Source organism: Myodes glareolus, chromosome 1 (assembly GCF_982192425.1).
Source record: "Myodes glareolus chromosome 1, mMyoGla1.1, whole genome shotgun sequence".
In the NCBI taxonomy this organism is placed as follows: Eukaryota; Metazoa; Chordata; class Mammalia; order Rodentia; family Cricetidae; genus Myodes; species Myodes glareolus.
This window is the reverse complement of record NC_142026.1, coordinates 5,862,033-5,887,501: the sequence shown is the minus strand read 5'-3', so window position 1 is coordinate 5,887,501 and position 25,469 is coordinate 5,862,033. Positions and strand designations below refer to the sequence as shown.

The 25,469-nt window shown below is 43.8% G+C and overlaps 1 protein-coding gene and 1 pseudogene across 1 annotated transcript in view; one reads left to right on the top strand and one right to left on the bottom strand.

Moving 5' to 3' along the window:
- The first annotated feature begins 5,843 nt into the window (after positions 1-5,843).
- Cmklr2 (chemerin chemokine-like receptor 2) overlaps positions 5,844-25,469 on the top strand; it is a 54,992-nt gene continuing 35,366 nt past the window's right edge. The window contains exons 1-2 of the mRNA XM_048459365.3: positions 5,844-6,040; positions 18,060-18,183. The gene's annotated coding sequence lies outside the window, so the exon portion shown is untranslated. The remainder of the gene's footprint in view (positions 6,041-18,059; positions 18,184-25,469) is intronic.
- LOC148123242 (circadian-associated transcriptional repressor pseudogene) lies at positions 18,761-19,851 on the bottom strand (annotated as a pseudogene).

The following is a 25,469-nucleotide window of genomic DNA, read 5'->3' as shown; positions in this document are numbered from 1 at the left end:
TCCCACCATTCCAAAACCTTCACACAGAGCTGCTAAGTTCATGCCTACTCTTGTGATGCACTGGCTGTACCCGCTCCCACGCCTCCCAGTAGATGGGGAACCAAGCTCTGAGCAGCAGACATGAGTGTATTTTACTGATTGGCCATTGTACCTGAGCAAGCCCTGGATGGGGCAGAAAGTAGTTCAGGGGAGTACAGAACACAAGAGTATGGCTGTTTTCAGTTCCAGAAATAGAATCAAGAGGTCATAAATTATTACCTGTCACTCTACTTAAGTGGAAGGCCATTTTTGAGCTTCTAGCTTTGTGACATCCACTGGCTTTCCTTTAGGCCTGGGATTCTCCATCACTCTCAAGTTGACACCCTCCTGAGTAACAGGTTCATCAAACAATGCATTTTGATGAACTATGAAAGTGAGTGGCCCTGCTTTCTAGTCCAAGAACAAGCAATGTTTTCTGCACCATGCTTCCCTTTGGGATTGCCTTGTACTATCAGAGGCTATGAACTAAGCCATCACATCGCTGATGTGCCAGGCCTAGATTAGGCAAACCAATGTATGTGCTTTCCTTTTGCCCCCTCCATACAGCAACTCTGTAGGGCAGAATTTTCAGACAGGCTTTTATTTGTTTGTTCTTTCAAAAAGAAAAATAAAAAAAACAAGCCCAAGTTATCTCACCCAACGAGACTGTTGCCATGACATCTTGAATGATGAACTGTTAGCTATTTTCAAAGAACTTAAAGAAGTGCAGTGTATCAAGTTTCCCTTTGGTTTGACAACAGAGAACAACAAACTCAAAATAAGAGTGACCTAACCACAGGCGAGCTATAGCTCTCAACAGACAAGGAGCTCCCAGGGTGGAAGTTGCTGGCACTGCACTCTATTGCCTCAAGGCTCAGGAACTTAGGTATGATGATGTATGGCTACAAATCTCAGTGCTTGGAAGGCTGAGCAGGGCAGCAGTGAGTTCAAGGTCATCCTTTGCTAGGGAGCGAGACCCTGTCTCAACAACAAAGAAGGGTGGGAACTTAGGGTTCTGTATTGTTTAAAATAATGTATCATCGACCTCTCTTGTCCTTTTTATATTCTGGAGGCTACAGTTTTCTTATCCATCTGTTAAGGTGTATCTTCAAAGCAGAGCCAACTTTTCTGGAAGCCTCAGTTACTGTTTTCTACTTAGTGACCATTTTGAGCTTCCTCGGAAGATAGGAAGTGTAATGTATTCTCTAGGTTCATTTCCGCACTCAGAAAATCGGGAGACTTAATCGTAAGGAAGGTGAAATAGATTTTTGTAGTGGAAAATACAGTCCCTGCCACAAGAGGACTAGGTGTCACAGCACCTTGTCAATAAGAAGAATAAGGAGGCGTAGAGTGGAAGAAATAACTGTAGCATGGACACTGACTGGACCCTTATTCTATGCATGCTTTAGATATGCAGAGAAACCTCACACCACCACTATAATGTCACTAATACACCATCACCATTCTCCAGACAAAACAAACAAACAAATGAAACAAGGCTTACAATCAGGCAGACAATTCATACCTGACAGCCTTGCTACGGGAGCTCAAAGATACTTGAACCCCACAACAACAACAATAACAACAACAAAAATCAGAACCAGAGTTGAATTTCAGAAATATGGTTCCAGCCACTCAACCACTGCACAAATAAGAAACCCAGATTAGAACCCAGGCCTCTGAAAGCCCAGGTGTGCAGTCAATCCAAGAGGCTTCCAGGGGGCTCTGATCACTATCGCCCAGCAGAAAGTTGAGCGTCTCTTCTGGAAAGGAGAGGCCTCTCCTGGAATGTGGCTGGCGCCTTCTCCAAGGCTGTTCCCTTTATCACAGTGCCGCGTGACAAGAAATCTGACTCTGCTTTCTCTCTCAGGGAGGAGCTTTTTTTTTCCTTTCCATTTCTGGCCAAGTGTGCTCTACCCTTTACATCTGTCATCTTTACACACACTAGCACCATAATTAGGGTCCCCACCCCCAGGTAAATTTCTAATGGTGGTATATAATTCAACTTCTAACCTTTAAAATTTGAAATTTGAATTGTGTTTACTTATTATTTGGGAGGAGAAATTCTAAAAGCTCACAAACAATTAACTCTATCCTCCTCCAAATCCTGTCTATATGAATAATCACTAACAATCTTCTCTTTTTAATAGCTTTTAAACCAAGACACAAAAATGCACATATTTATAAGATACTGTATATCATTTAAATACATATATACACTGGATAAAACTTAACTTGAGTTATAAATATGTCTATATCCTCAAACATTTATCATTTTCTTCTGACAAGAACTTTCAAAATCCTTTTTTCTAACTTTTTCAAAGTTATGTACCTATCATCATTCTGTATAGTCCTGGCTTTAACAACAGCCAGTCAGGACTTATTCTTACTCCACCTGTAAAATAGTGCCAACTGACTAGCCTTTCCCCATGGCTCTCTCCTTGAAGCACTCCCAAAGTCCTGCAGCCACCATCCTACGCTCGATTTCTACAATTTCCACCTTTTTAGTTTCCACATAGGCCTGAGAGGACTCAGGGCTTGAGCCTCTGTGTCTGGTTTATCTCACGTAGCATATCCACCTGTGGGTCCATCTGTATTATGGACAAGATTTCATCTTTTCTTAAGGCTGAAGGGTATCAATTAAGTGCACATACCACAGTTTATCAACTTATCAATGGCTGCACACATCAGTTGTTTCTATCGCTTCTCTAGGGAACGCTGTTGCAACAGAAAAAATGTAAATATCTCTTTGGCATACGTATTTCTTTTCTTTTGGATGTGTAGCCAGTTTGGGATTGTTGGAGTGTATAATAATTTCATTTTAAATTTTTTTATGATTTATTTATCTTTTATTTTATGTGCATTGATGTGAAAGTGTCAGATCCCCTGGAACTGGATTTTCAGACAGTTGTGAGCTGCCATATGGGTGCTGGGAATTGAACCCAGGTCCTCTGGAAGAGCAGTCAGTGCTCTTAACCACTGAGCCATCTCTCCAGCCCCCTTCATTTTTAATTTTTAAAAAAACCTCTACATAGTTTTCAATGACTGTACTAACTTCACATTCCTACCAATAGTATGTAAGAATTCCTTCCCTTTCACCATGTTCTACTAGCCTCTGTCTTTTTGGAAGGTGTGTGTGTGTGTGTGTGTGTGTGTGTGTGTGTGTGTGTGTGTGTGCGCGCGCATGTGTGTGTGCATGTGTGTGCACGCACGTGTGTGTTTGTGTTGAGACAGGGACTTGACATATACACCGAAGCACTCCTTCCATTAAGTGAGACTAGAGGTCTCTTCTACTGGTTCATTCATTCTGAAGCAAGATAACATCCCGTTCTGGTTTTGATTAGTATTTTCCTGATGAGTGTTACTGCAACTTTCTGATAGAATGGCAAGAAAGGAAATAAAACATCAAGTCTGCTCTTTTATGACACTCTAAATGTTACAGATTCGCGTGCATCGTTGAGGGCTCTCGGACTACACCTGAAGCTATCAACTTGCAATTCTGCTGCTGACCTTTCAAGAATTCAAAGAAAGTTTTCATCTTCCCATTTCCATGCACTGTATAAGTCAACAAAATTTCTTCTCAGTGTGCTTTCTGGATCTCATAAAACTTAAATGGAGAGCATTAACTAGCTCAACGGCAGGGTAACACCAAATCACACTTTAAAAAATATAGTCTTATTGTATTAAATGTCTTGTTACTGTAATTACAGTGCTGCAAGCACACTGAGTAACGCACCATATCATTATTTAATTTTACAGAAAAGCTTTCTAAAGTTGTTTGTTTACAGATAATACCAGATACTGTTTCCATTTTGCCTAAATTGTAGCCTGTGCTAGGATTTTGTATTTTACTGTAATATGTCTTAAAATGTGCTTATCTTTTAGGATTCAGCTTGATAGTACATGATTTCTGTGGAAGATGGACCAATAATTGCTCGAAAAGCGGTTTGACAGCGTGAAACTTGCGTGTTACAAGGCGGCAATGCAGTCGCCGTTCCTCAAACTGCCTTGCAGAGCGCCGGCAGAGCACAGTCTCGGGCAATCATTCAAAAGCCCGTGTTTTCACTAACACACAATTCCCAGGGAAAAGCATATTTCTGAATACTATGCAACGACACTAAAAAATGTCCAAGGTGTAATGGGGAGCTGTACTCATTTTAAAAAAATATAACAATAGACAAGAATGTCAAGACTGGGTTATTAAAAGATGGAATGAGAGTTAAGGATGATTTTAATATTTATTTTATGCTTTTTAAAATCTTCTACTCATTCTATGATAAGCATCCAACTGTTTTGTAGATTTATTTTTATTTTTATTTTTAATTATATATGTGTGTGTATGTGTGCGGGGGCATGTACATATGCATGCAGATGCCCACAGAAAACGGAGGTACCAGATCCCCTGAAGCTTTGAGCAGCTCAGTGTTGGTGGTACTTGGGGCCTCTGCAAGGGCAGGACATGCTCTTAACCACAGTGCTGCTTCTCTGGCCGCAGCATAAAGCTTTAAAACTGAGTCCGGAGGCTAAGGCAAAAAAATGCTCATCTTGAGATCCAGCCTGGCCTATCAGAAAGACTGTGTCCCACAGAAGTAAAAAGTCAATAAAACAGGCACAGCAGCCCTTGTTTCTAATCCCAGTATCTAGAAGCTTGAGGTAGGCTAACTGCCTGAGTTCCAGACTAACCTGGACTAAGAAACCAAGGAAAGCACCTGACATCAACCTTGGCATACACATGCATTCAGTCACATACATGTGCACCCCTACATGCAAACATGCATACACACAGGCACACACAGCACACACATATGCAGAATAATTAAATAAAATTAATGGCAGCTGGAAACAGCAGCACACACTTGTTAGCACATAGGGGCTAGAGCAGAAGGACAACAAAAACTCAAAGCCAGCTGACCTACAAAGGTCACTCTGGCAAAACCTTGTCTCAAAACAAACAAACAAACAAATATGATTAAAGCTTCTAGTAATCACATCAATTGAAGGGCAGTGTGGGTCTAGTTACAGCATTTAGTTAAGTGCATTTCTTGCGTCTGCACGGACTGCTTCCTACCTTCCTCTTTGACACATGATTGTTCTATAGTTAAGCTCCTTAGAGTTGACTTGTTAATTTCAGCATCCTTTCCTGTGCACTTGGGTTTTACTAGGGTAACATGGCGATATGCTTTTCTAATGTTGTATAAGCCAAGATGGGCCTCCAACTCTCAATCAGCTTGCCTCAGAAACTGAAGTTAGTCGTCTTTGTGTTAAATTCAGTTCAGTTTCCTAATACTGAAGACATTCAACAGGAAGAGAATTCTGGAAGGTAGAGATTATAAACTGCTGTTCAGACTGAGAAGATAGGAGTGAACCATGCGGGACCCTGAAGTCATATCCACCTCCTGCATCCTCGTGGGGACTCTGTCCCAGGGTACCCGGACAATCTGATTCATTTCATGAGGTATCAATAATCTAAGTGGCTATTTAAGCTGACTTGATTTTTAAATGTTGGAAGTAAATTCAAATTGTAAAAACCGTACAGTGTAAACAAAAGGAACCCACAGCTGTGGTATGGCCCCAGGCTGCCGATTTTCCCAAGGAGAAATGTTAAAGCAGCTGAACCAGAGACAGAAAATGTGCTTCGCTGAAATGTGCTGTTTCGAAAAAATCCAAATACACTGACATCATATTTATAATTACGAGAGTTTAATGAGAAAAGCAGCATCATTGAGTAGGTAGTTGGGAGGGGACTGACCCTTTGAATCAAGGCCAAGGATACTGTCACCTAACTGGAGTACAACAGATTTATTTAGCCACAGGCAGACCACATTGTCTTTCCCCGGGCAGTTAAGTCAGACTCTGCCTCCCTGGCTTATAAAGGGAGGAAACACTTCCTCCACTCAGGACAGTTGCAGTCAGTTCTCCCAGACAAACCATTAAACCTGAAGGATTTTGAGCCCAGAAGACAGGGCTGCCCGCTTCCAGCCTCCCGGCCAGCCCAGAACTCCAGCACCCGCACCTTTCAGAGGTAAGCCTTTGTTTGCGTACCCCCCACCCCTGCCACCCTCACGCCAAAGCTTCACCCTCCCTCCCTACCACTCCCAGGCATGTGAGTCAGACAGACAGTAGGTAAGAAAATCAATTTAAATCCTTTTATCTAGATCTCATTTGAATTGGCATTTGGCTTATTGTGAAGGCTTATTCAAATTAGAGGGAAAATAGAAGCCGCTCCCCACATTTCCACGGGGAATTAAAGCCTTGTGTATTTTAGAGAAAAAGATGTAGAGGCTCCCTTCTAGCACCCCCTATCCCGTCCTCCAGGCCCAGCTCCTCTAGGAAATAATAAAAAATTAAAGCAAGAATTTAGACAAGGCTTTGTCCTAGGTGGCCTTTAAGAATTCTTGGTTTAAGTGGAATAAAAATGCCCCTGTGAAGCAGGGCTGCTAGGCTTCTAGAAGCAAACCCCTAGGGCCACTGAATCTGTGCCTGTGAATCCATTTCCAGCCCTGGAAAGCTCTGCCAGCGGCCAGTCTCACCGTGCAATCAGATAAAGACCCCAGACCTCATCCCCGTCTCTGCTACCTAGAATCAGCAGGCCCAAGATGGGTCCTTACTCATGAGGCAGTTAGCACCCTAGATAACAGGCCAGAATTGAAATTGAAATGTGAGTTGCTCATTCACAATCAACTTCTTCCTGAGGAAGAGTCCCTTCATATATCTCTTTTCAGTGCTTATCCTGGACTTTCTTTTCTTTTCTTTTCTTTTTTTTCGTTTTAGTTTGTTTTGTTGTTGATGTTTTTTCAAGCAACAACAGCAAAATTAGGTTTGAGCAATAACAAAAATTAACTTACTTTCTACAAAAAGTCTATTTCTGAAACTATTATCAGAATACTTAAGTGTTTAGAACAAGTATGCCATTTTAACATCAGGTAAGAAAAGGAAGAGTAATGATATCCTTGATTACAAAAGAAAAAAGATGGCAAACCAAGCTATTAACTCCAATGAGGGGGGTGACCCCTTAAGATCCCTGAATTTGATTACTACAGAGACACATTTTTAAAAATATAATATATTCTAATTATCTAAACGTATAATCTAATTATCTAAAAGTAAACTTTCAAACATCAATGGAAGAAAGTTATTTTATGGTGTGGGAGGTTCTCATGACCAAAATAAATGAGGTAGAGGCACTATGTTGTCCCTGGCTCCAGTTGTCCCTAAAGGAAAGCAGGGATGCACATGCTCCCTCAAGACGTTCCTCTAACATAGCTCCATTAGAAGTTTGAAAAGTTGTGAAACTATCCTGAAGCCCATCTCTCTGGTAGGAGTTATTACCCCTTCTTCCCACTTTATCAAGTCTTTTCAAGAATGGTTTGAAACCTGGGGGTTTGAGAACGATCCCCAAGCCCCACCTCTGTCAAAGCGGCTTCCTTTCCATGACAAACATCTATTCATTTGTTGGGTGTGTCTCGAGGAGGTTGTGTGGCGTCAGAGTGCAGCTCCACGGGAGGCAGTTCTGTCCTTCCACCACCTGGTTCAGAGGCTCAAACTCAGGCCTTTAGCTTGAGGGCAAGGCCCTTAGCCCCTTGTTGAGCTGTCATCTCAGGGGCATCAGACAGCCTCTCCTCACAGATTCCCAGGATACTGACTTACCAATCTAACCAATGTCCCGAGAGCGTGCAGGATGTGCACGGAGAGATTACTACTCAAGGGTGAAAGGTCTCCAGGACGTTTAAGCAGGTCCAGATTCATCAACTGCAATTCAGGTCTTCTTAGATGGTGGGGGAAGGAGGCTGCTCAAAGCAGGACATAATGGCACATCTTGTACTCCCACCTACTTGAGAGGCCAATGCAGGACAACCACATGAGGCCAGCCCAGAGAACACATGAGACATATAACATATGCCAAACATATAACAAACTATAGAGCTTACTAAAGATAGATTATTTTTGTTATTTTTTTATCATGGTAGTTTAATTTCACTGCATCTCAGACTAATTTAAAGGCTCAACAAGCACATCTCAACCCTTTTGTTTTAGCTGGTACCTAATACATAAAGAAAGATAAGACACATATTCCTGGGTTTCGCTGTACGCTGTGTTTAAATTATGCTTGACACACAGTATAACCCTTAATCAGTGTCTTTTTCTCTTGTCAAAATCTCCTGTCTTTGCTACTGGGTGCTTCCTGCTCTATCACAAAACAAAATCTATGTTAAGTAACTGAAACTTCCTGAAGTTCTCCTCAAGAGTGCCTTTTATGGATGAAAATTGAGCTTTCGTGTGACTGCAGGACACAGGCGAGGGAAGGCACACTGAGTAGCCTGCGGCACTAACAGTTATCTCCTCAGCAACCACACGAATCCTTCAAGACTGAAGAGAAGTGCGTAATGCGTGCGTGCTTATCAGCGCATACTCATCGTTGGACGATCAGGAGACTAGCTGAGGGAAGGCAGAGAGGACAGGGCCTCTAGGCCCCAGATGGCTCTAGGATCTAGGATAAAGGGACACAAAGGCTCTGTAAGGAGCCTCTACTCACCACCTAACTCCCACCATGAAACTGACATCCTGTGCTTTTTCTAGGTTTGGTTCTAAAGAACAAATACAAAACCAAGACTTCTAACTTTTTGTGTCTTTGGTTTTTGCTTTGTGTTGAGCTATGATCTCACTACGTAGCCATGGATGGCCTGTAGACCAGGTTCGCCTTGAATTCATATATATCTGCCTGTCTCTGCCTGACTGCCATGTCCTGCGCTATGACCAGTTTTTGGTTTTTCAAGACAGGGTTTCTCTGTGTAGCTCTGACTGTCCTGGAACTCACTTGCTCTGTAGACCAAGCAGGCCTCGAACTCACAGACCTCTGCCTGACTCTTGTCTCCCTGAGTGCTAGAATTAAAGGCGTGACTCATCACCTCCTGGCTCTCTGTGACCATTTTCACAGCTGACTTTTCATCAAATATCATATAGTCATGCTCATGGAGCATACAAACGCCAAGGCGGCTCTTCAGAGGCAAGCAAACAGCGTCCAAGCTTGCTTACTTCCCATCTCCCTGCTGCTCATCCCTTGAGCTTCCAAACCAAGGCCTGCCTCACACACAAATACGTCCATCTGACCAGGGCCACCGACAGCCAGTGATGAGAGCTTAAAACCAACTTTTTCGTTTCCTAGGAGGGAATGTTCTCTCACCTCAGCTGTAAAAGAAAGTGTAAAATACACCAATAGGATTCCATCTCTTCACTAGCAGAACACACTGACACCCAGTCCCGTGAGATGCCTGGCAGCCTGAGCTCAACCCCCAGAGTCCGCATGGCAGGAAGAGAACTGCCTTCTGTAAACGGTCCCCTGACCTAGACACACACACCAAGTAAATGTCATTTTTAAACACATCTCTCCTAACCAAGCGTATAGGCTCCTGTGTATTGAACGACCACCCCCCCCCACTTTGGCATTCTCTGACTTTCATTCCGTAGCTGTCACTACAGTCTGACCTTTCAAAAGCAAAAACCGTACCCAGGTGAAGGAGAGGGACCTTCAGGTCACCACGATCCGTGCCAGCAGCAGGGCAGCAGTTAACAACAAAGGGAAACCAGACAATATGCTACAAAAAAAATTAGTTGGGAAAAATTAAATCCACATCGTGTGTTAGTTGTTTGCTTTCTTTCTGGAATATACAAGGGAGGAATGTTTTCCATTGTACTAGGTTTCTAGCTCCTCTCAGATAGGCCGCCCTCCTATCCCCCAGCGCTCCCTTCCAGTTGTCTCTCCAACCACCCTCTCCTGAGTCTTTCTTTTAGAACGAAAAAAGGAAAAGAAACACACACGCACACACTTGGGGCTGGCGCGATGGCTGGACGTTTTCCAGAGGACCGGGCTTTGATTCCCAGCATTCACATGGGGTTCACAACTATCTGTAACAGGTTCTAGTGGATCCACCCCTCTCTTCTAGTCTCTGCCAAGCACTGCATGAATTTAGTATACAGATATACATGCAGACAAATGGCCATGCTCATAAAATAAAAATAAATGAATCTTAGACGGCAGCTTCCAGGCAGCTGGCTAGGGAGGGACACCCCTAGTTCATATTTCTGGTCTTGGTAAGTGTTTTGAGACAATGTTTCTGAACACGGCACATCACGCCACATTCACGCAGCCTATGCGAAGGTCGTGTTGGCCCCATTAGAAGGCTGAGCACCACAAGGCAACCCTCCCAGAGATCCTGTCCCTCGGCAGAGGCTACATGCAAGGCCCATATTAAATGGTGGACAATTGGATTAACACCTCAGGCTAACCTCAGCCATCCCACTCCCACTACCGGAAGCAGACTGCTGCTGTTGACACGGGCTCCTGGACACAGAAGGCTTAGCCGTGCGCAGGATGCAGGGGGCCTCCACTGTGACCCCGGATCTAGAGACATAAAACAAGGTAGAATCCAATCTTAATGAAATCCATTTCTCCTTTTTTCCCCCTCATTCTTCCACCAAGACTGGTTTTTTTGCTTTTTGTTTTTTTGTTTTGTTTTTTTTTTTTGATCCCTGAAATACACGGTAGAAAGGAAAGTTGTCTGATTTCCACACAACAAGCCAGGCATATGTACATGCGCACGTGAACACATGCATTCAGGGTCGGTTATGGGGTTTTTCACTTAGACCAACCTCTGTAGTTGGTTTCATGATGGTTGCACGTTACTGGATGCACCCTCTGTATGGCATGTTGTTTGGTTTCTTTTAGGGGGCCTTTAAGGTTTTCCACTTTTCAGTGTTCAATTAAAGACACCACCAAGAGCAAAAGGGGGGCTAAAGATCTGAGGGTAAAGATTAGAGGGATAAAAGACAAAACTGGAATCTTCCATTTATATTTCTTTTTTATTGTTTTTATTAAGCTCTAAATAGAGAGTATTTTTCTCTACTCACCTTCCTTCCTCTCCCCTCCCCTTCTGCCCTTTCCCATGGTCCCCATGCTCCCAGTTTACTCAGAAGATCTTGTCTTTTTCTACTTCCCATGTAGATTAGATCCTTGTATGTCTCTCTTATGGTCCTCTTTGTCATCTAGGTTCTCTGGGATTGTGAATTGTGGGCTAGTTTTCCTTTGCTTTATGTCTAAAAGCCACTTATGAGTGAGTACATGTGATATTTGCTTTCTGGGTCTGGGTTACCTCACTCAATATGATGTTTTCTAGTTCCATCTATTTGCCCACAAATTTCAAGATGTCATTGTTTTTTTCTGCTATGTGGTACTCCATTGTGTAAATGAACCACATTTTCCTTATCCAGTCTTCGGTCTAGGGCATTTAGGTTGTTGGGATGAACCTGGAACAGCGTTCTTGGTCACCATGGGTCAGCATTATTCCAGCCTCTGAGTGGCCATTGACCTAGATACAGAAAGATTAGAGACCTCCATTTTCCATTTAAAGGAATCCCTAACTTCCCTGGCTGAAGTAGTTATTAGAATTGGAGAGGTTTAGACCTCATTTTCCTACAGCAAGAAAGATGATGTGCAGCTCTTGGAGAGGAGTGCTGGGGCATTCTGGAATTAGCAGAAATGAGTGGGTAAGTCACTCAGCCTGTTTCCAGGTCCACCACCCTTTGAGTGTTCGGCTCCCCGCCCCTAAATGCTGTTCATGTCTCATTGGCTTAATAGTTTAGTCATCTTATGGGGACACAGTTAACCCAGTGCCTCTACTCTTTGCAGTATGCACATTGATTCTTTCCCTGTCGGGCCTCTCCTTTTACCTCTTAATTCGACATTTTCCTGTCTAGCAGTCAGACATTGTCGTACGTGTCTCCTGCGCTAGCAACATTTCAGCTAGCACCGGTCCTTTCTGATTTCTCTTCCCTCTACACTCTCCTTTCTGTTATATACTCTCTCTGTCACCATCACTAAAGCTCTCATACTCCTTTCTGCAAGGCGTCCTAGTTCCAGCAGCTTCTTTCTAATATCTGGGACTGACTGGTTAACGTAAGCCAGCATCACGGCCCTTTAGCACTGGGATTCGGGATCATAGGGCATAATATCTTCAGAAGACTCTGACCTGCGCCTTGCTTGTATCATATGCCTTACTCATGTTGGAGGCTGTCTCACGGCTGCCTTGAGACCTGCCAGAAGAGAGCGTACTCCTTTACTCTCAGGCATGTTTTGGGACCAGCCTTAGCAGACAAGTGGTTCTCAAATCTGGGTTGTGTGGAAGGCGAAATGAGTACACTGAACACCGGATTATTCCTCCTTCTTCCTCCTTCTGTTCCAGCTCCTCCTCCCATCCCCACTCCTGCTCCTATTACCCAAGGCCACACCCAACCAGGTCCAGCTTCTCAAAGACCATTGGCTGAAGGAGTTTCCCCAGCATAAGTATATGTATGTGCACCATATCCCTGCATGGTGCCCAGGGATATTAGAAGAGGGTATCAGATTCTCTGGAACTGGAGTTAATGATGGTTGTGAACTACCATGTGAGTGCTGGGAACCAAACTGGTTCCTCTCAAGAGCAGCCAGGGTGTTTAACCCCATTGCCATCTCTCCAGTCCCCGTACTCTTTTCTAAATGGATATTCCAGTGACATTCTAGTCTTAAAGTTAGAGGCAAAATTAGGATCTTCAAATGTCAATGAGCCTTTAATTCACAATTCAGTGTTACTGTCACATACCGACATGCTCAGATTTTCATAACAGAATAAGTTAACCGAAGTTTGTTAGGAAAACTGGACACCTATGACCAAAGCTGTGATAAAACACATGAACTTAAGAGGAGAGAGAGTGAACAAGATCAGTTTTCTCCAGAAAACAACTTACCAAAGCCAGATAAGGGTATGATTAATTTAAAATGTTCAATACATTTCAATTGCAGGATTTTGATTTCAAATTGACATTCATTATGGTTTTGTTTTACAAATTCTTTGAAAATAAATACATATCTATCATCATGCACAAAACTCAAGTCCAAATGATCAAAGATATCAACATAAAGCCAGCCACACTGAACTTCATACAAGAGAAAGTGGGAAGTACACTTGAAAGCATTGGCACAGGAGACCACTTCCTAAATAGAACCCCAGCAGCACAGACACTGAGAGAAACAATTAATAAATGGGACCTCCTGAAACTGAAAAGCTTTTTTAAAGCAAAGGACATGGTCAACAAGACAAAACGGCAGCCTACAGAATGGGAAAAGATCTTCACTAACCCCACAACAGACAGAGGACTGATCTCCAAAATATACAAAGAACTCAGGAAATTGGTCATCAAAAGAACAAATAATACAATAAAAAAATGGAGTACAAACCTAAGCAGAGAATTCTCAAAGGAATCTAAAATGTCTAAAAGACACTTAAGGAAATGTTCAACATCCTTAGACATCAGAGAAATACAAATCAAAACAACTCTGAGATTCCATCTTATACCTGTCAGAATGACCAAGATCAAAAACATTGATGACAACTTATGCTGTAGGGGTTGTGGGGAAAAGGGAACACTCCTGCATTGCTGGTGGAAAGGAAGCTGGATATCAGTGTGGCGATTTCTCAGAAAATTAGGAAACGACCTTCCTCAAAACCCAATAATACCACTTTTGGGTATATATCCAAAGGATGCTCAATCATGCCTCAAGGACATGTGCTCAACTACGTTCATAACAGCATTATTTGTCATAGCCAGAACCTGGAAACAACCTAAATGCCCCTCGACCAAAGAATGGATAAGGAAAATGTGGCACATTTACACAGCACAAAAGAGTAACGACATCTTGAATTTTGCAGGCAAATGGATGGAGCTAGAAAACATCACATTTAGTGAGGTAACCTAGATTCAGAAAGAAAATTATCACATGTACTCACTCATAAGTGGTTTTTAAACATAAAACAAAGAAAACCAGCCTACAAATCACAATCCCAGAGAACTTAAACAACAATGAAGACCCTAAGAGAGACATACATGGATCTAATCAACATGGGAAGTAGAAAATAGAAAAAGACAAGATCTCCTGAGTAAATTGGGAGCATGGGGACCTTGGGAGAAGGTTGAAGGGGAGGAGAAAGACGGAGGGGAGCAGAGAAAAATGTAGAGCTCAATAAAAATCAATAAAATTTTTTTAAAAATGCATATTCTTATAATTTGGTTTTGAGGTTTCCTACCCAACATCTTTTCTGTTTCTGTTTTGGTTTTCCTGTTTTAGACTTTTCTTCAACAGGAGCCTCAATCTTAGGAACAGTCTTCTTCAGTCAGGATGAGGGACTGTGGAATGGGACAGACCTGAAGTCCAGACCAGGGCTCTTGGCCAGCCCCCAACTATAAGATGATGAGTCTTTCCCCTGTGTAGGTGTGGTGCTGGGGATCAGTAATGGGCTTTGTGAACAATTAGCTAGTGCTAGTGGTTACCACAAATCTCCATCCCGGCACACCCCCGCCCCACCCCAGAGTCTAGGTTTCTGTGTAGCCCCGGCTCTCCTGGAATCCCCTTTTATTTTCCCCTCAAGAAAAGACTTTGGAATGGCTAATTTCTAGGCATCTCAAGTAGATTCCCCTCTCTTTGGACATTTGCCAAGCTCCTGATACTGTCCAGCAGTCCATGCTGTGAGTCCCAGTCTCCAGTCTGCATTCTGACTTTCCTTGCTCCCAACCAATTGCTTCCTGCTCTGAGGTCTCCTCATTAGGGTCAAAGGGACAAAGAGAAGGAAGGCCCCAAATAAGTTCCACAATCGTCATACTCAGTGTCCCGTGGTGATGTCACTGGGTCCCAGTTGTGAGCTTATTCCCACGGAGAGCATAGGCTAGGGCTGGCCCTGCAGTTAATATCCACTTGGTGGGTACAGGGACCTGGTTCTGCGTTCTTTCCTATGGGAATTAATTTGCTGTAAACCTGGACACCTCAGTCCTTGACCTGGCAATCAGCTCCCATCTGGCTGGCTCTCTCTTGGAAAGAGGGGAGGTCCTTTGCTCTCTGCGATCTATCTGTCTGTCCACGTAAGATCAGAGATTCCATTTTCCTCCTTTTGGAAGCATTTATGGTGCTACTGGCAATAGAATACTTTGGGGTAGAAGAGGAGGTGACCGGGGAGCTACGTTGTGCAGCATGCAGGACAGCTGCAGACCTTCAGTGGCAGAGCTGTGTGTTTCCCAGTGGGGTTCCTGGGACTGGGTGTAGAAGAGCTACCTGGAGGATCCAGGGCAGCCTCGGGTGCTTTTGACAACTGCGTTCACAAGCACACACTTTTTTCACCGTGCCCCCGTGTTTTCCTCTGATTTCGTTGTGGCAGGAAGAGAGGCTTAGCTTTGAGCTGACAAGATTCCAGGGAGCTGGTCTTGGATGTTCCAGTGTGTTTTTCTCTGGATACTGCAGTGGCTAATAATGCTTCAGTGTCAGGCTGGTGATCAGGTGTTCCTCACAGGGGGAACTCACTTTTGCAGATGAGCCTTGATTCATAATGAGGTGACACCTTGATAAACGCATTGTAAGATGAACACATCTTAAATTGAAAACAGATTGAATATGCCTAAGCTACTGCACATTGTTTCTTAGCAACACACCGCACAGCAGAGTACCATTTTTTTCCTCGCGGTGATTATGTGGCTGACTGGGGGCTGTGGCTCGGATGCTCTGCCCGATGTCTGAAGTGTTTGTTCTATTGCTAATCCAGGAAAAGATGAAAATTTAAAATACGAAGCACAGTTCCTGATGTATACATATCGCTTTCTCTCCCAACTTAAAATCCCAGTTCTGAAGCCTATCACCTACATCTGTGTGTGTCTGGACTACCAGCAGCACATTGGCCTTGTCTAGTTTTTCTCCAGCTTATTTCTAGGGAGATAGTTACTGTCTAAAACAGCCCTAGTGGTAAGAGAGCCAGGTCCAAGTGCGGGTCAGGTGGGAAAGGGGCAGGCAGGACAACAAAGCCCAGGAGACAACAGAATCACTGAACAGGGGGCCTGCAGAGCCAGTGGGAACAGAGGAGCAGACAGTGGGAGGGGGCTAGAAGGAGAGGAGGACAGGGTCAGGGATGGTGGGGGAACCTCTAAGTGGAAGAGCACAGGCTGATACCCCAGCAGGATTCCCGTGGTGGAGTCCTAGTTGGGGGCTTAGAGCGGGCAGCATGTGTTCCAGTGAGGCTCTGTGGCAGAGCTGGCCAGAGTAGGGTGTCTGAACTCTCTATAAAAACATCCCCACACACCCCTAACAAACTTTAGGAATATTTCTTAGATGAGCCTCTCCACTGAAGCAAATAATTCCAATCAGGCCAAATAAAAGACGCCCATGTTTAATGCAGTTCTCCCAGGTGGCACTGGGAAAGCTTGGCAAGGGGAAAAGAGAGAAAAGGGGAGAGCACAAGAAACCCGGAGATCACATGTTCATTCTCTGGGTGGCAGTTTAAGTAACCCGTGGGAGTGATTCTGACCCTTCCTACGGAGGGGTCACCACTTGGTGAGCTTTCTTGAAGGTTGAGTTTGGACTAAGGCAACTGCCAGGGGAGGGGAATTGAAATGTAGTTTCTGTCCAGTATTCCAAAGATGGCTGCCAGAGTCTAGGATGAGGCCCCAACTATAATATTCTAGACTCTTTGTATAAAGGGATGTTAGGAAGATAGGGTGATGTTTTAGACCAAAAACTACCTTTTGTATTTAATTTTTTCCTTAACTACTGCCCACGGAGAACAGGGTAATACTTTACATTACATTTACACCACTGACATTTTGTTGGTTAATGTTGAGGCGCACCCGAGTGCGTGGCTGCCTGAGCTTACTGGTTTGAGACCATTTACAATGGTTGAGAGAGAAGAAATACAGGCCCTAAGGCTTATGCCCTGGTTTGAGATTTACAGCAGTTTCAGTCAGAGCTGAGACTGAGAAATTGGGTCTGAGCTAGTGATTTTTCCAGTTTTGTTGGTGATAGATGATTTACTCAGGACTGTTTTTTCTGTCCATAATTTTGACTACATACATAATCAGTTTTGTTGGACTAGATCTGATGGTGCTGCGCAGGGTTTTCTATTTCTCCATTTTACCACAGGCACTGGGAAGAATTCTTGATCCCAAAGGTCCTTAAAAATGGCAATGCATTTGACATTTTTGATCCAAATGGAAGATTTCTAGGACTTTTCAATAGCTAGATGCATTTGCTATGGGTAAAAGAATTATGGAAAGCTTGCCCACCAAATAATTCCATTAAATCATTTGGTAAATTTTCATTTAGTCTTGGGGGATTGGGAGCAATACTTGGGTGGTGTGAATGTAATAGCAATACAAAGGTTTAAATGGTAGGATGGCAGCAGTGTGTGCCTATGATATTTAATAGAGTTTGGAGTTGCTGCAGGGCTTACAAGGAGGAAAATGTTTTTTTAAAGTCAGAGTTTTAAAGCATTAATAATTTAAATGATATCCCAATTATTTAGTCACTCTCCCCGTTTCCCCATACCAGATGAGACAAGCAGTTCGTCCTGTATAAGATGTTTTGCTTGCTGCTCTGTCTCTACATAGGTGGATTATTGGAGGACAACTTAGGAGCCCCAGAAGGGTTATTGCAATTCAAGTTTTGTAATTCAACTAACAACTAATGTTAGTATAGTACTGGTAAAGATCGCAGAAGCAAAGATTTGGCCCCAAAGACTGAATTGAAGTGACATTCCCCTGAGAGCAACTGGGCAACACAGAGAGGTCAGAAAGTCCTTCTAGGGAATCAGGAAAAATCATCTAGATTTAGTGGACTCAAAAAATTGAGTCCATGGAGCCCCGAGGAAGAAATTTAGTTTAGAGGTGTCTTTCAAGAGACACCCAGAATAATGCGGGTCGGCTCTCCATAGGACTGTGTTTCTGATTCAAATCTGTTGTAGCAGCTTAAAGCGGTAGCAACCTGGCCAGTGGAGTGACTCAGCTATAAAGGCACTTGTGGCCAAGCCTGACAACCTGAGTTTGATGCCCAGAATTCACCGTGGGGGGAGAGAGAACAGACTCTCTGCCCCCTGTAGTGCGCCATAACGGGAGTGAGTGCACCCCCGCCCCGCCAACACATACACAAATGTCAAAAAATAAAGTGGTAAGCCCTGATTTTGTTCAATACTTATTGACAGGAGCGGAAACAGCCAAGCTCTGCTCTGATTTGGTCGTGCTAAGGGAACGCTGGGAGAGTAACTGCGAAGAGAATTTCAGGAGCCTGGACAGCAGTGAATCCCACAGCAGCTCCAAAGCAGTAGGGTAAGGAGGTGTCTAGGCAGCAGCTACCAGCGAGGGACTGGGGTCCCTTGACCCGCGATGGCTTCATCTGCTCTTAGGTGTCTCAACTGTTTCCTTCATAAGAATCTGGAAAAGTTCATGGTTTCTTTATTCTTTGCTTTATTAAGACCCATCCCAAACAAACAAACACACCCAATGTAGCAATTCTAAAAACCAAGTAAACAAGTTAAAGCCAAAAAACAAAATAAAACAAAGAACCCAAAACAACAGCCAAAAAAACAAAAAACCCCACGAGACATAAACATAAAACATACATAAAAACATAAAACAAACATAACATACATAAAAACAACAACATAAAAACAAACAAATTTTCAACAGCTTTCCCAAGTTTACATTTGACCTTTCATATTTGCAGTTGACTTTTCATAATGATTGTTAAATGTTCTTGGGGTTTTTTTAGGTAAAAAAAAATGTCTTTAATCATAAAGGGTCTATTTTTCCTCACAAATACATTAAAAGTAAATTAAAATACACATAAACATGGTATTTACACAAATTGGAAATCAGAGGACAGTTGTAAAGCCTGAGCCAGGGGCTAAGGACCAGGGGCACTGGCAGGATGGTTGGTCAGCTGTGGCTCTAGGGGTCCTTAGTCACCTCCGTGTGGCAGGTAGAGCAGAGGGACAGAGGCTGCAGCTCCAGTCTGATGGCAGCGGTACTGGCAAACTGTGGCAGCAAGGCCTCTCTCCAGGTGGTTTCTTCAGGTCATGGGGGCTGATGGGACAGCGCAGCTGATGGGATCAGAGTGCCTAGGGCAGAGTGAGTGAAGTGCTGTCCTCTCTTCTGGAGGACAAGGGTGACACCAATGCTGGCAGCAGTGCCTTGGGAACTGTGGCCTTGGGTACTGGGAGGGGGGGCTTCAAATTGGAGAGCTATGAATCCAGGTGATTCAGATGCCAAGGCTGTTTTGGTTTCGACACTGAATGTCCTAGTTGTGTGTGGCCTATCTTCTCCATGAGGCGCTGGAGAAGGAAGCACCTGAGTCTCTGTGATAACTGGGAAAGTGCTTGTTTGTTGGATGCTTGGTACCTCCTAAGGATGACATCTGGGCAGCTGTATGAGGAAACCAGGTCTTTAACATCCCTTCCACTTGCAGCAAAGTTCCTAGACAACGTTCTCCCATCTGAAGCTTTCATCAAACACCCACTCTAAGCTGGATCTGGTCCATGGCCGCACTCTGCTAGAAGTTGCTCAATCCTCTGTCGAAGTGGCCCATTTTTAGTCCATTCAGTAGATCTGTGAGGGGCCATATGGACCCTTGGAGTTCTTTACACTTTTGAGCAAGAAGCAGGTCTCCCTCTGTGATACATCCCTGGGTGTGTAGACAAGTCTCCAGTTCACTGTCTCTTGATCTTTTGATCTTAAATCCTCACCGTACCAGATGAGATGCTATATGTTTGTTGGTTACCAGAAACCCTGGGTCGCTGTCTGCAGCCCACAGAACCTGGGCTGGGCTGAGCCCCTCCCCTTTGCCCGACAGAGTCTGGCCTGAGCTCGTGGGCTCTCTTGCCTTCCCTCTCATTATCAGAGCGGAAGCTAAAGTCACTGTTCACAGTGCATGTGGAAAAGAGGAGGAGGAGTAAGGAGAATGCTAGATGGAGAATCCATGGGTCCAGGAGCAGAGGCTGAAGTAGGACCTCAACAGAGAAGGGGCTCACGTAGTCGCAAAGATCAGAACCCCCAACTGAAAGCCAAGAGGGAGTCTGCAATGAGAGTCAAAGGATTGGAAAACACTGGGGCATTCTCAACAGGGTAACACTCCTTTCCCTCACCCTCCGCCTCCGCCCCCCCCCCCCGCGCGTGCCCCGTTCTCAACAGGAACAAGAAAAATCTTGCTTTCCCACCCCCATTCAAAATCCAGACCGCCGACCCACACGGAGCTCCTGACCCCACACAGCATTTCTCCCCTTGGGTTCAGAGTGAATGCCCGACTTTACACCTTCCCCTCCGTCTGCTGTTCAAGGCTGTTTCATTCCAGACCTCATAGTGACACTACAGACCTGAAAAGCCACCCATATGGCTCATCTGTGCACCAAAACCCACCTAAGGTCCCTATCTGTTTAAGTGTTTTCTAGCAAGGAAAGGCGCACACGATCTCCATGTAAAATAAATTAGTACAGTTTGTAGATTTAGAAGCTTGGACACGGTTTTGGGTGCACAGATTTTGGAGGGGTCTATAAAACAAATGTCCTTTATGGGTTTTCTCGGAGCATTCACAACCAGTTTATTTCTACAAGTGTGTTAGAACAAAGGCAGAATTGGAGGGCTGCGCGATTATTCTAAGAAGCCTAGACCTGTTAGAAACCCAGTGACTTAATGCCGGTCTGATAGCGTCCGTGCTGACACTGTATCTGTAACTTCAAATACTTGGATCTGATCGGATATACCTAGCAAGCAATTGTGTAATTTCTTGGTTATGTTTTTCACAGTGATTCTGTTTATTCGTCATATACACACCTGCTTGAAACACTTGAAAATCAGGTTTACAAATGCTTGGTTCAGTGTGGGAGATTTTGTCAAGTTGCTGTAATTAACATTTGTTTGATTGTTTTTCTCCATGTGTTCTGTGTTCGTGTGTATGTGTGTGCGTGTGGTACAGTGTTTGTGTGGAAGTCATAAGACAACTGTGGGACTTGGTTTTCTTCCCCTGCTTGTGATTTCAGTAACTGAACTCAGCAAGGAAGTTCCTTATCTCCTGAGTCCAGTATTTGGGGTTTTGTTTTATTTGTTTGTTTTTTGTGCTGGAAATTGGGACCAAGCTCTCTCCGAGCTAGGCAAGACAGCTGAACTACACAGAATTTGTATTTGATATGTGTACCGCACTGGGGCTCCGGATCGAGAGACAGAATACAGAAGTTCAAGGGCAATACGGTTTAAAAGCCCTTTTTGTTATCGGAACACGCTGCAAATGGGAAGTATTAATGCTGTCCTTGAACGGGTACATCAAAACTGCATATGCTCTTCTATAGTCGCCGTGAATCATTTGGAAGCCATACAAAATTTTACAGGGAAGGAAACTGTCTTTCAGGCCACTGAGTGAGTAAAGGCTGCTACAGACAAAACACTAAAGCCTTTTAGGAAAATTCAGAGAGACAGTCAGCTGCGGCACAGCTACTGAAAGACGAGTGAGCAGTTTCTCAGGACTCAAAAACACTTGCAACTTAGGGCTACAAAGAAACAAAGCTAAGGGATCTCCCTGGTGTGTGTGGAAATCTGATTCTGAGTGAAACGCTCTGTAAACAATGCATTTTATTAGTCAGTGCCAAAAAACACTGACAAATTAAGATAGAACATTGGCGTTATTAGACAGAGTAATACAATTGTGACTCTTGTATTGTGTTCATTTTATTTCTAAGGATATTGAGAAAAATGCTTGTTTTCGTTTAGTTCTTGTTAAATCAAATGATCTTTGGTGGTTTTAGGTATTATATAGGAACCAAATAAGAACATGCTGTTTATAGTTTAAATATATATACACGTATACAGTTATATGTGTTATGTTTCTATATTAAGTGACTTTTACTTTGGAGAGGGGGCTGAGGAGAACAATCCTTACCCTTAAGGTCAACCGCTCCCTACCAAGGTAGAGTTACCAGCAGTGTCATTGATCTTCCTGAGCACGGACCTTCTATTCTTGCAAGAGTTGCATGTTTATCGTTTCCAGCCCATTTTAGAAAATGTTGCTCAAGGAGGCATCAGGGGTTATCATCAGGTGTGTTGGCTCGAACGAATAGGAAACATCCCTGGTGACAAGCGGCTTTTTCAGGTAGGCCCTTTGGGGAGGGGAGCATCCTAGCGACATTCTCGGTCTTCTCCAGGATAGCCTCCTGGCTCCAGTGTTCTTCTTCGGAACCCTTTGCAGTGAGATTTAGCCCGGTCTCCTGGGCAGTCTTGCAGGCTCAGGCTGTCACACTTCCCAGTCTTATCTGTAAATTTCAGTGGCACTTGCGGGTGCCACTCCTGTTGGTAATTCAGGAGACGTGTGTCAGGACTGTCCAGTGCATAGGGGCATCCGGCTTCACTCTCCAAAGCACTCTAACTGCAGCGCTTGGAGCTCTTGGCTCCCTTGACGGTCTTTTTTATCGGGCCTGTGGAAATAAAGGGTTTTAACCAAAGGAGAAAGTGTGCTCCACGGTCCTCTCAAGTGACTAAGGAATCTGATCCACATGTCCAGGTTCACCAAAAATCAGGTCTTTTGTTTTAGAAATGATATACAGGTCAAAGGTTCCCTCTATAGGCCACTAGGTTTCAGATGCCGGCTTTCCAGATTACCATCTTGGAAAAGATGGTAAGTGTGCCCTTTTAGTTTGCAGTTTTTCCCTCTTTGCCCTGTTTCTAAAGTTCTGAACGTGGTGCAGAATCAAAGTTAGGGGAACAGGAGTACTCTTAGCCTGCCCCATATTGTCAGCGTCAGTCTAACTCAGGACAAAAAGGCAACAGCACACAGGACAATGAACAGACAAACAGTCCTCCTGGCACCCGGAGGCAGAACTGAGACTGAGATGCGCGGAGCAACCTGCACATCTGTCTGCAGAAACCAGAGAGATCCACTCTCACACAGAACCGTCGCACTGGGAACGTCTCCCCTGGTGCCCACTCTGTGATCTTTCCGCGTGTCTGTGTAGACCATCTACAAGCACTTACAGTTTCTGGTACAGATTACAGATTCTATGACAGAAGGATATCCAAACAGAAAGACATGAGACACCGAACAAAACACAGAAAACTTACCGCCGGCTTAGGCTGAAGGTTCTCGGGTGGTAGTCCTGGTGGGCTTGGGTTATCTGGGACAAGCCCCAAAATGTTATATCCAGGTTTGCATAGTCCCCCAAAACCAACAAGGAAACCAAGTCCCATATGTAAAAGCAAAGAGCATTTATTCTTTCTTTATTCTGACACAAGTTCACGGACTGGGATTCTCCATGTTCCTAATGTATTGGTACACTATTGGAGAGCCCCGAGCTTAGTTGGAGTTGGGTTTTTATAGTAGCAAAGGTGGGGGTGAGGGATTTCTATGGTTCAAGACCCCTGATTGGCTGACATTTGTCTGGGATGTCCTCGTGAAAATCGATGGCTGTGTGCTGGCAGGGGACCCTATCAACAATGATTGGAATGGTAGCAATTTCCTTCGAATGGTCTGTTTTTGGGTAGAGTATGAAGTGGTCTCAGTTTGTGGTCTTTCTTGGAAACAGGTATTGTCTTAGGGTAAACTGAGACTCAGGTCTACCTTTCTGCGGGTCTATATGGCCTATCTTAGCAGGTGTGCACCAAGCTGCCATGCGTCCTACATAGAACAGGCTGGCCTCACACTGTCTGTACCACCTCCACCCAGCCACAATTCTTAACATACTGAATTGAGTTTCTTGTTTAATTTAATTAATTTAATCTTTTTAAAAAATCTTCATTTATTTACAAACTTTTTTTTGAGGGAGGTTTTCACTGTGTAGCCCTGGCAAGCCTCACTAAAATTCACCTGCCTCTGCCTCCTGAGTGTGGGGATTAAAGGCGTGGGGATTAAAGGCGTGGGGATTAAAGGTGTGCACAGTGTGAACTAAATGTAAACCATGTAGTTATGATTCTTCTTAAAACAACAGTAACTTTCCTGTGTAAAAGTTGAAGAAAGATATTTTTTAGGAAGATATCCAGTATTAGTACTTTCAAATGTCAGTAAGCTGTCAATTTACCATTTAATGTCATCTCCACGGCATGCTGAATTTTTGTTTGTTCATGGTACATTACCATAAGCCTAATAGGAATATTGGACGCCCACAACCTAAAATGTGGCAGAGCACAGGAATTGTGACAGCGGGAGTCGAGAGCAAGGAAGTAGTTCTCCTGAGAAACAGCGCTGAAGCACAATTTAAAGTGTTCAAAACATTTTAATTGCAGGACTGTGATTCGAAATTGCCATTTAAGAATGCCATTCTTTTGTAAATATAAATTCCTTCCAACTTGATTTTGAAGGACATTTGACATCCGTACACACTATACACACACACACACACACACACACACACTTTATAGACTTTGTTTTTATTTAGATTTAGATTTTGATTTTGAATCCACCTGAAGCCACAATTCTTAGATTCACTCTCTAGCCTGTAACAAGAAATGGGAAATGGCAACAGAGCTAAATCACCCTAACACACACACACATGCACACAAGCACACACACACACACACACACACACACACACACCAGGCAGTGGCCGCACACACCTTTAATCCCAGCACTCAGAAGACAGAGAGGGAGGTGGGTGGATCTCTGTGAGTTTGAACCCAGCCTGATCTACAAAAGGTTCCAAAACTATAGAGAAATCCTGTCTTGAAAAACCAAACACAGATACACACACACACACAGAGACACACACACACAGACACACACAACATAGACACACACCGACGCACATACATAGACACACACAGACACATAGACACACAGAGACATACACACACAGAGACACACACGCAGCCATACATACACACACAGACATACACATAGCACCTTACTTTGTTCTGTTGATGTTCAAATTCAGAGGTATGACCATGACATCTCGGTCCCACCCTTTTGTTTTATTTTATTTTGGACTCTGAGTAAAATCTTTAGAATGGTTTGTCTTTCTAGGTGGTTGATGTTTCCTACCCTCTCTTTGAATGCCATACTTTAAGTGATAGCACAAAATGTCTGTTGTCAGCAGCGGCCTCCATTTTGAGTTCCTATTGTCCCTGTTCTCAGCCAGCTGCCTCCCTCTGTAAGGTGACCTCATTAGTGTCAGGGATGCAAAGAGCAACAGATGCTACGAAAGCAGCTTCAGCCCTGTTTCTTCTATGGTGATTGCTTGGTTTCCTATTGTGGGTTATTCTCATGCTGGCTAAGGGTAGAGTCCTAGGGTAGAATGCAGGTAGCATGTCTAGTGTGCATGAGGTCTGAGTTCAATTCCCACCACTGAAAAGAAGGAGGGGGAAATGAGTATCCGTTTGAGGAGCATAGAAGATCAAACCTATATTCCAGGTACTCAGGAGCGGAGAAAAGGAGATGACAGAGGCTGAGACTAGCCTGGGCTACATGGTAAGATCCTGTCCAGTCCCAATATTCCTCCCTGTTCTGTAGCCACAGAAGACAAAGTCTCCTTGTGTCCCTATAATGAGAATTCATTTTCTGCATACCCTCAACCCTCAACTTCACTGTGGATGGAATTAAAACTTGGAAATCTAATATAGGTCCACTGGCTTTCCGTGCATAA